Source organism: Cryptomeria japonica, chromosome 11 (genome assembly GCF_030272615.1).
Source record: "Cryptomeria japonica chromosome 11, Sugi_1.0, whole genome shotgun sequence".
NCBI classification, from domain to species: domain Eukaryota; kingdom Viridiplantae; phylum Streptophyta; class Pinopsida; order Cupressales; family Cupressaceae; genus Cryptomeria; species Cryptomeria japonica.
Window position 1 is genome coordinate 206,624,433 of NC_081415.1, and position 11,097 is coordinate 206,635,529.

Sequence of the window (11,097 nt, forward strand, 5' to 3'; positions counted from 1 at the left end):
AGGAGGAGTGATGTACAATACAATAGGGTGCAAGCAGTGTTGAATAGAGAGGAGGAGATAGGAGAAAGGTTTAAAAGAATCCCATTTGTGCATAGGGATTGATTTGGGAAGCTCATTGAGAACAAAAACCCACCAACCTCAAAGAAAGACCAACTTCTATCATACCTCCTTATCATAGTGGTATCAAAGCCAATTCAGATTTGGGTTGAGAGATTAGCACATGTCAGGTAGTGAGTCAGTGGGAGACAACACCAACAACATGGTGACCAATGTAGAGTTAGCAAAGAGGATGAAGGATCAGGTTGAAGAGAATAGACTCCTTAGGGAAAGATTACAACAACTTGAAAAAACGTTGAACCAAGTAGAAGTCAAGACTGAAGAAGTTAGTGAGAGAGTAGAAAATGCTGAAGATAAGAAGGAAACCTTAGAAGAAGAAGTCCCAAAACCAGATCCAATCTTGGATAGAGAACAAGAAACCTTTTTACAAGCTTTGAAAGCTTTGAGTGGAAAGGCCCTAGATGGAGTGTCCCTTTTTAGTGGCAAGATGGAACCAGAAGCACTAATGGAGTGGATAGAGGGTCTAGAGAATCACTTTGAATGTGATGGAATTATGGAAGCATAGAAAGTGAAGGTAGCCAAATCCAGAATGAGAGGGGCAGCCTTAACTTGGTGGAAGTTCATCCAAGAGGAAAGGGTGAAAGAGGGAAAGAAACCCATAACCACCTGGAAGACAATGGTAACTAAAATCAAAGACACCTACATGCCTGAAGATTATGAAATCTAGTTACATAGGAAGAGACAAAAATTGAGACAAAAAGACCTAGATGTCAGTAGTTACACTGAAGAATTCCAAAAACTAAGCCTTAGATCTAAGGTACAAGAAGATGAAAATGTCAGAGTAGCTAGGTATCTCAATGGGTTAAGATGGAATATTCAGGAAGAGTTAAGCTTATGGTGTCCCAACACATTACAGAAGTGTTATCAATTAGCACTGAAGGTAGAAGAGAGAAACAAGAAGAAACAAGAACAAAATGGTAGAGGCAGAGGCAGAGGAAATAGAGGCAGTCATAGAGGCAGTTTTGGGGGAAGATACACATATCATAGGTCCTAGGGAGAGTCTAAGCTTATTAAGAAAAGCGAGGATTCTCAGAGCAGACCCAACTATAGGGGTAGGGGATCAGGAAACCCAAGAAGGGGTAGATCTAATGGACTTGGAAGAGGTTCATACTTCTCCACCATGAAGTGTTACAACTGTTAGAAACTAGGCCATCCAGCATATAGATGCCCAGAAAAGCCAAGCTCATCTCAAGGGGGTGATAAGAGAGTCCATTTTGTGCAAGAGGAAACCATACCAAATCAAAGATGTCTACCATTAGAAGAAGGGGAAAACCTCATGATCAGGAGGATCCTCATGAAAGAGCCATCTCAGAAAGATATGTCTCAAAGGAAAGCTCTTTTCAGGATCAAATGTAAGATCCAAGGAAAAGTATGCAAAGTTATCATTGACTCAGGATCAACTGATAACATCATATCAGAAGAAGCTGCTACAAAACTTCATCTACCTAGAATACAACACAATGAGCCCTACAAGGTCACATGGTTGGAAAAAGGGCAGCATGTATTGGTGAGTGAACAAACATGGGTAGAGTTTAACATAGGTGAGTACCAAGATAAGATTTTGTGTGATATACTACCTATGGATGCTTGTCATTTGCTTTTAGGAAGGCCTTGGCAATTTGACAGGAAAGCACAATATGATGGTGAAAAGAACTCATACTCATTTTTCAAGAATGGTATCAACTATAAAATTCAGTCCCTTAATGAAGAAAGAGAGGGCAGCAAACCACAAGTTCCCAAAACTTTGTTAGTTGGTGAAAAGGAGTTCATTCATACCTTAAAAGAAGGTGATGGCATAGGTTTTGCATTGGTAACTAAACCAGTTGATGGAAAGAAAGAAAAGAAGGTAGAAATCCCATATGAGGTGCAACAACTTCTAGATCAGTTTAAGTCAATTGTTAATGATGGTCAACCAACCTCTCTACCTCCTCAGACAGCCATTAGCCACCAGATAGACTTCATCCCAGGTGCATCCTTACCAAACAAAGCTGCTTACAAAATGACACCTGAACAAAATCAGGAAGTGGCAAGACAAATCCAAGAGCTCTTAGACCAAGGATTGATTAGAAAAAGTATTAGTCCATGTGCAGTACCCACAGTGTTAGCACCTAAGAAAGGTGGGGCTTGGAGACTTTGTACAGATTCAAGAGCAATAAACAGGATCACAATCAGGTATAGATTCTCCATCCCTAGGATAGAAGATCTTATGGATTGTTTAGGGGGAGCAAAATATTTCAGTAAGATAGACCTAAAAAGTGGTTATCATCAAATCCGCATCAAAGAGGGGGATGAATGGAAAATAGCATTCAAGACAAATGAGGGGTTGTATGAATGGCTAGTCATGCCATTTGGGTTAACAAATGCACCCAGTACATTTATGAGATTGATGAATGAGGTGTTACATGACTTCATAGGCAGGTTTGTAGTTGTGTACCTTGATGACATCTTAATTTTCAGTAAAACCAAGGAAGAACACCTCCAACATTTGCAGATTGTCTTACAAAGATTGAATGATGAACAACTTACTATCAATCTAGAGAAATGTGATTTCCTTAAGCAAGAGCTGGTCTATTTGGGTTTTATTATTTCAGAGGGTGATTTGAAGATGGATCCAAGTAAGGTAGAAGCCATAGTTAATTGGCCAACCCCTAAGAATGCTAGTGATGTCAGGAGTTTTCATGGACTTGCTCAATTTTATAGGAAATTTATCAGAGGTTTCAGTGAAATATGTGCACCTATGTTGGAAACCATTAAGGGTGGTGTGAAAGTGAAATTTCAATGGACAGAAGAAGCCAACAGTAGATTTGAATTGCTGAAAGTCAGAGTTGCTACTCAACCAGTGTTGATTCTACCCAGTTTTGACAAATTGTTTACCTTAGAGTGTGATGCAAGTAACATTGCTATTGGTGCTGTTTTGAGTCAGGATAATAGGCCTGTTGCATTTTTCTGTGAAAAACTTAATGATGCTAAGAAGAAATATTCTTCATATGATCTTGAAATGTATGCTTTGGTTCAGGCACTTAGGAAATGGAGGCATTACCTTCTTCCTAAAGAATTTGTGGTTTACACTGACAACCAAGCACTTAGTTTTCTCAATTCACAGGATAAGCTTAGTCACAGACATGTTATATGGGTAGAGTCTTTGCAAGCATATACCTTTACTTTGAAGCATAAGAAAGGACAGTGCAATAAAGTAGCTGATGCATTGAGTAGAAGGTTACTTACTGTTCAAGAAATTCAGATTAGAAGTATTGGTATAGAATGTTTTAAGGATTTATACCCACATGATTTTGATTTTGCTGATATTTACAAGGTTTGTCAAGATTTTCATAATACTTTTCATAGTGAATATGCTGCCTATACTTTGCAGAATGGATTGTTATTCAGGGGTGGATAGCTGTGTGTGCCAAAAGCTTCAATGAGGGAGAATCTGATATAGGAAAAGCACAATGGTTTCTTGAGTGGTCACTTTGGTCTTAATAAGACTTTGGAATTGGTTTAGAGGCACTATTTTTGGCCTAAGATGCAGGCAGATGTCAGAAAATATGTTGAGCAATGCATGGTATGTCAGAAAGCCAAGGGTACTAGTACTAATGCTGGTTTGTATCAGCCTCTTCCCATACCTTCTAGGCCTTGGGATTGCATCAGTATGGATTTTGTGGTAGGTTTGCCGAGAACTAAAGCAGGGTGTGATAGTATTTTTGTGGTTGTTGACAGATTCAGTAAAATGGCACATTTCATACCTTGCAAAACTACTAATGATGCTAGTCACATTGCTTTTCTTTTCTTTAAGGAAGTTGTAAGAATTCATGGTTTGCCATCCAGTATTGTATCTGATAGAGATGATAAGTTTTAGGGTTATTTTTGGAAAACTTTATGGAAGAAATTGGGTACTAACTTGTCTTTTGGCTCAACTTATCATCCACAAACAGATGGCCAAATAGAAGTGGTGAACAAAACATTGGGTAACCTACTCAGATGTCTTACCAAAGAATATGGGCAAAGTTGGGATCAACTCATCCATCAGGCAGAGTTTGCATACAATGACAGTGTAAACAGATCCACTGGTAAGAGGCCATTTCAAATTGTTTATGGAATGCATCCTAGAGGTGTTTTTGAGTTAAATGATGTAACTAATTTGTAGCAAGTGAGTGGTACAGCAGAAGATATGGCACAGTCTATGAAAGAAATTCATGAGCAGGTACAGAAGTCTTTACAGGAAACTACTCAAAAAGTTAAGGAGAGAGTTGATTCTTCAAAAAGAGATGTTCAATTTTCAGTGGGTGATAATGTGATGGTCCATCTCAACAAGTCACGGTTATAGAAAGGAGTGCCTACTAAGTTGCAAATGAGAAGAGTAGGACCATGCAAAATTGTGGCTAAATATGGCCATAATGCTTACAAAGTTGATTTGCCTAATGAAGTTTCTATGTCTCCTATTTTCAATGTTGCAGATTTGGTGCCATTCAAAGGGGAGCTACCATCAGACTCACAAAGAGTTTTAGATCTTTCTCATTCCCTTTCTGATCTTTCTCTCCCCTCTTCTTCTACTCCCATTCCTCAGCAGGTACTAGATTCAAGAATCGTCAAAAAGACAAGACACCATACCTACATGGAGCATCTTATCAAGTGGAAGGATAAACCAGTTTCTGAAGCCACTTGGATACCTGAAAGTGACTTTCTCAAAGTTGGTATTCCTCTTTCTTTACTGCTCAAAGGAGTCACATGACTTCTTTGTCCTTAGGGGAGTATGGTGCAGGAGCACCTGAGCACCTGAATGCTCAAATCCTAGCAGGTATAGTTTTTTGTTGCAAATTAAGAATGTGTGTTTATTTTATGCTTCTAGTAGGTTTAATAGGTTTTTTTTGTGGTGTAATAAGGCTTGGAACTCACTGTTGTTTAAGAGTTTCCAAGATTTTTGTTTTTTTGCTCAGTGGGCCAAAAACTGTCAATTTTGGGTCCAAATGAGCATTTTTAAATTTTTGATCTTGTAAAGCCTTGAAAGGCATTGGAGCATGTTTAGTTAGTGTTTCTAATGATATTGATTCATTGGTTTGAGTGCCAAGTCACCGGGAGTCAAAATGCAACTTTTTGAGCAACAAAAGTTGTCAAAAGTTGTCAAAAAGCTATCAAAAAGTGCAAAAAAGTGACTTTCAGTGGTTTTGGTTAGTTCCAGCCTATACCTATCCATACAAAGGCTTCAATAAGTTTGCACATGTATAAAAACCATGTTCCCATCATTGTATGAGCAGTTCATGTTGGAAAAGTAAGAAAAATACTTGTTTTGTTCTTGTTTTTTGTGAGTTTAAACTAGTTTCCTGCACTTTTGAGAGTGCAGTCCGTACCATGGCTTCATGAGTCCATACTACTCCTATTTTTGATTGATTTGATCTCCTTTGATGTTTGAGTAGGGATTTGGAACAGGTTTTGTTTGAAGTGCTCTTGAGAAAGGCATTGTTTTGTGGTTCCAATGGAAGATCATTCATGGTCCAACTAATTTCTTCAAAGTCTCTTCATCCATGGCTTTGACGAAATTTGTTGGATCCTTTGTACATACTGTATCATACATCTATTTTCCTTTTCTAGCAATGCACAAGTGTTTGTAAGCCCATGGCAAGTATGTGAAGTGAACAACTTGGCTTGGGTATTCTTAAATTTGTTGGAATGGTACTTTGTTGTTCACAGCACCGTACTTTTGAAATATTGAAGAAGAATTAAGTTGACAAGAGTCATCATTGCATTTTACCATCCTTTTCTCTCTCATGACTTGGTTGGATGCAAGAAGCAAAGGTGTAATCAAATTGTAAAATAGTGTGTCACTGTTTCATTGTTGAAATCTCAGTGCCAACCTCCCTAATGGACAGTATGGAATGATGGATTCCTCTTTTATGCATCATGGGAATGTATTTGCAAGTGTTTTCAATGTTACGAAGACAAGGTACACCATTTGATTGTAAAGGACCTAAATAAGGATCCTAGAAAAGTGTATTCTCTGTCACAGTCTCATAGTGTTGTCATGTTTTGTGGCATCTTTTAAGTGTTCAAACTTACAAGATCTTGAACGGGCTATGTACATTGTTTTACCTTGCCATTAACACCTTTTTGCAGGCCAGGGACAGAGTGAAGAAGTAAATTAAAACAAAGAAAGAACGTTGTAATTAGTTTTAAGACTGTCAAAGTGCAGTGATGGCGGGTGTATGAACAACAGTCATAAAAATCCCTTCCTATTTTTTTTGCAGGTTGTTCCAGCTGATGTAAATTCATTGTTTCATCCCTAATTGATATACTTTCATTGCATTTGGTTTATCAATGCTCAAAATGTATGCAAAATCTTAAAAACATTGTTGTCCCAGTCCTCTAGACTATTAATTCTATGTAAGGGCAGCAGTATGGCATTTGTTTGACATAATGACAATATTCTAAGATGGCTTTTGAATCCTTATAAGTGTTTGGTAGATGTCATATCAAGGTTTGAACATTTAAGTTGGATCTAACATCATGGAGAAGGTCTTTAAATTGCAAAACCCTCACTAAAACCTTCAAAAACCCTTGAAAAATGCGTATTTTGTGGGACAGTCCTCAAATAGTCTGTACAGTACTTGCCATAGCAAAAATCCTTGAGTATTCATCATCAATAGACCACATCTCCAAGGGTTTTCCATGAAGTTTAACAAATTGAGCAGGGTGAACAATTTTCACTAAAAACTAGGGCTAATTCTAGTAGCCTTTTTGGGGTCAATTTGACAATTTCATGAAATCGGTAAGGAAGGAGAAGTAAATGATTGTTTCAAATCATCAAAACTGATCAATTAAGACCTAAGACACCCTACTACAAGCTCCATAGAATTGCATTAAGTCAATTGATCAAAATGACCATTTGAACCTAGAAGTTGCCTTGAGTAAACCAACATTCTTTGCATCCAATTTGGATATTTTCATTCTTGAAAGGTGAGGGATAGTCATCAGACTTTGCAGACCTATCTAGATGCTCAATCAACACATTAATATGATTTAAATCCTTAAAGTTGCAAACAAGGTTAGGTAATCCATGGTTCTCCAACAGTTGCCCATTCCTGGAAGAGAGGAGATTCAGCCAATTGGACAACCAAACTTGTTCATTTTTGGTGACACCCAAGAGGACCTCATTTCAGATTTGAATGCCTTAGCATGGAAGGTAAGGAGGAGTGATGTACAATACAATAGGGTGCAAGTAGTGTTGAATAGAGAGGAGGAGATAGGAGAAAGGTTTAGAAGAATCCCATTTGTGCCTAGGGATTGATTTGGGAAGCTCATTGAGAACAAAAGCCCACCAACCTCAAAGAAAAACCAATTTCTATCATACCTCCTCATCACTTTCCACCTTGAACCTGATGTACTGTCTTAGGGGGAGTTTTCAAATTTTTGTAAGTAGTATTGGTACTGCTTCTTATATTGTTGTAGTCACATAAATCTGTCCATTTTAATTAAATGAATATCTCGTATTTATTTGATTAAATACCCACTAGCCAACAATTAATTAAATTAATATTTAATTAATTCATCTTCAAATCATTCTCCTATTAATTAAATAAATTATTCAATTAATTCATTAAACCAAATTCATAGTCAATTAAATGAATAAAATCTTATTTATTCATTTTAACCGCATTTCCTCTTTTAAAAAAATGAAATAAAACATTTATTTAAATCATTAAATCCCCCCACTTGCATTTTCCTACAAATGCAACTTGCACCTATTTGTTTAAATAAATGAATTTTATTTTAATAAAAATCCTATTTTCTCTCACCCACCAAACCCACTTGCAATCCTAACCCCCTTCTAGATTCTTCTAACCCCCTTCCTAATTAGCCTAATCCATCCCCTGATTATTGCCATATTCCTAAGCAACTTGGAGTCACTTCTCAAAGACTTCAAAGCCTTTGAAAAGCATTAAATGCTTTGTGTGTTCAACAATTTAACCTCCAAAGTCTTCCAAACCATTAATGGCTCTTACATGACCATTTATGGTTAACCCCTAACTCAACCCTCATGTGACTCATGTGTCTCCTCAAGCATTTATTGCTTTGACCATGGTTATCCCTTTTACATTTGCACAATGGTTTATCCATTGGATAAAAGCTTTATTCTTTGAATAAAGAATTTAGTCACTCAACCCAACCTTGACCTTAACTCCCAAGTTAACCTTCAGGTCATATCAAGCATTTAATGCTTAGTCCCTCTCCTCTCAACCTATCTCATATTGACACTTGTCATCCTAGGATTGGGTTGAAAGCCCTCACATGGATTGAATATCATTCAATCTTGACCCTTGTTGAGATTACTCAATCTCAACCATCCATTGCTCCATTTTACCTATAAATAGAGCTCACATTCCTCATTTTCAAAGCCTCAAGCATTTAGCATTCATAGTCACAATCCTGAAAACTTGTATGCAGTTAATCTATAGTGACTTTTAGAGAGAGCATTTAGCATAAATCGCCTATATTGTCATTTTGGACTAAAATAAATCCTAGTTCATTTCCTAATATGTCTAATTAGTTTGTTTAACACTTACATAGCATAGTTAAAACATTTCAATCTTGAACCTCCATAAGCATCCATAGTGCAAAAAGCTGCTGAGAGCTATACTAATTTGGATCTTGGAGAGGAGAGGAACAAAAGAGAAGGAGCTAAGAGCATGTTAGAAGGAATTTGGAGATGCCTTGTGATATTTGTTTCCCTAGTTAAATACTTTAGCATGTTTTTAGTGTCTCTTTTGATATGCCTGCTTAGATTAGTTTTTGGTTGATTAACACTAACGGTTTCTTGTGTTTTTGTGTGTTATACAACCACAAGCTTTAATCTAACACTTCTCCATTTTGCAGAGCATCAATTGTAATTATGGTTCATCTAGCTACAAGCAGCTGAGGTAAAGGACCTGGAACAAAAAATTCTAATGTATTGCAGATGTGTCATGATCAAAATTGGAAGTTACATTCATTACTATAGAACCTCAAAGGGGGTGTTCATGCATAATTGACAGTCAGTTGCAGACCCCTTTGCCATTGTTCTCAAAGGAGGAGAAAGATATGTCTGTATGTGTTGACATCAATGCCAAAGGGGGAGATTGTTGGCATTGTTGTCATTGATGTCAATTAGTATTACAGGGATATCAAAAGGTTGTACAGAAGCAAGTAGCAAGTAATGTGCATAACATGTAGGTTATGCTATGCAACCTCAAAAATTTCATAGATTGTAGATGAAGGTGGGTTACAGAGTACAAGTTAGCATTGGTGCTGATCTATATATGTAGCATTATGTGTTGGACCAATTGGGTTTAAGTCATGAGGACTGCAAATTCAAATATGTTGATTCATGGTAGTTCAACCAGTATGGCAGTTGAACTCGACAACCTATGTCTCTCTTCAAAGTATTATATTTGACTAGTTTGGCTGAGTTAGATTCGAGTGGTCCCCATCCATCTAGGTGTACACATGATTGCAACTCAGTGGTCTTCTCATGCTGAGAGTGTATTTGAGTGGGTCCCATGGTGTGTTCATGAGTAGGAGAGTGACCATGTGGGATAACTCCTATGTAAAGGAAATGGTGTTTCCCTTATCCCACAACATGTTGGTTGAGCATTGAAAATCATGCGGGACAACAGTTTCATGGAGGTCAATGACCCCCCCTACTATCCGGTGGTGTAATGAACAAGGACTTGTGGACTTGCAGAATAACAAAGCCAGAGGAAAATGTGTTTCCTACTATCCCGCACCGTTGAAGATGGGGGTGACATAACCATGCAGGGAAAAAAAAGTCAAAGGGAAATGTGTTCCCTCCGCTATCTGGCAGTACTAAGTGGGGCAAGGTGAATGTCTTACATGCGAGACAACATAAAGTGAGTAGTGAATGGAATCCTACTATCATGCGCCTAGAGATGGAAGTAAAAAGAAAGATTTCCTTATCCTGCGCATCTCTGCGAGGATAAGGAAAGGGTTGTGGGACAAGAAGATGCCTGTAAAGGGAAGACAAAGCTTATCCCATGAAGAAAAATAGTGTTAACGATTATAGTGCAAGACAAGGACAAGCAAAGACAATAGAGAGAAGTCTTATCCCGTGTGCGGTGAGAGACCATGCAAATGGGATGCGGGCTAACAAAGAGAGAGGAAGGATTCTTGAAGCTTATCTCATGAGGCATATAACATGAATATTAGCCACAATGAAGTTCAAAGGATCTGAGGAGCTCGTTTGTCCACCTGGGTGTTGACCATGTTTGACCCAATGATGTGGCATGTACGAAGTGAATTAGAGAACACTTGTCAAAAAGATGAACGGTGTTTTTGCTGATAGAATTGAAGACTATGATTGACTTTGCGGCCATGTCTGCAGGTTGATAGTTTTAGAGGTCCACGAAGATGACTGACCAAGATTGACCTACATGTTGATAGGCAAACTGATCTAAATGGTAGAAAACTAACTTTGATCGAATGATTTGAATAAAGGAAATGGAGACATAGGGCTCCATGCCTGATCGAAGAAGATATCAGATATGCTGATGTCTGTGTCAGTGGATTTTAGTGTGGTAGTTGTCAAAATTTTCAGAGAGAATGAAGAATTCTTTAATGGCGATCAAGTTTCAAATGGTTGATGGGCTCGAGGAAATCAACTGAGATAAAATCAGATCAGCTAGATAGATCAAACTTGCTAAAAATAGAAACTTAGTACAGAGAACGATCAAGAGAAAGATTGGATGCATTTATTACTGGCTGCAAGTATGAGATCATTTTTAGGACAAAGAATGAAATTTTCAGAGTGGTAGACCTCCAGGACAACTAAATTGAATAAAATATTCAATATTGTTGTAGAAGAAAAATCTGACGAGTAGAGAGTCAATCCAATCTAGCAGTAGCTATAAATTTGACTTGACATTGGTAGGTGTGGTTGATGAGATAGTGACTAAGGTGGAAACAAAGATATCTCAATGAGTCAATGAAAAATAT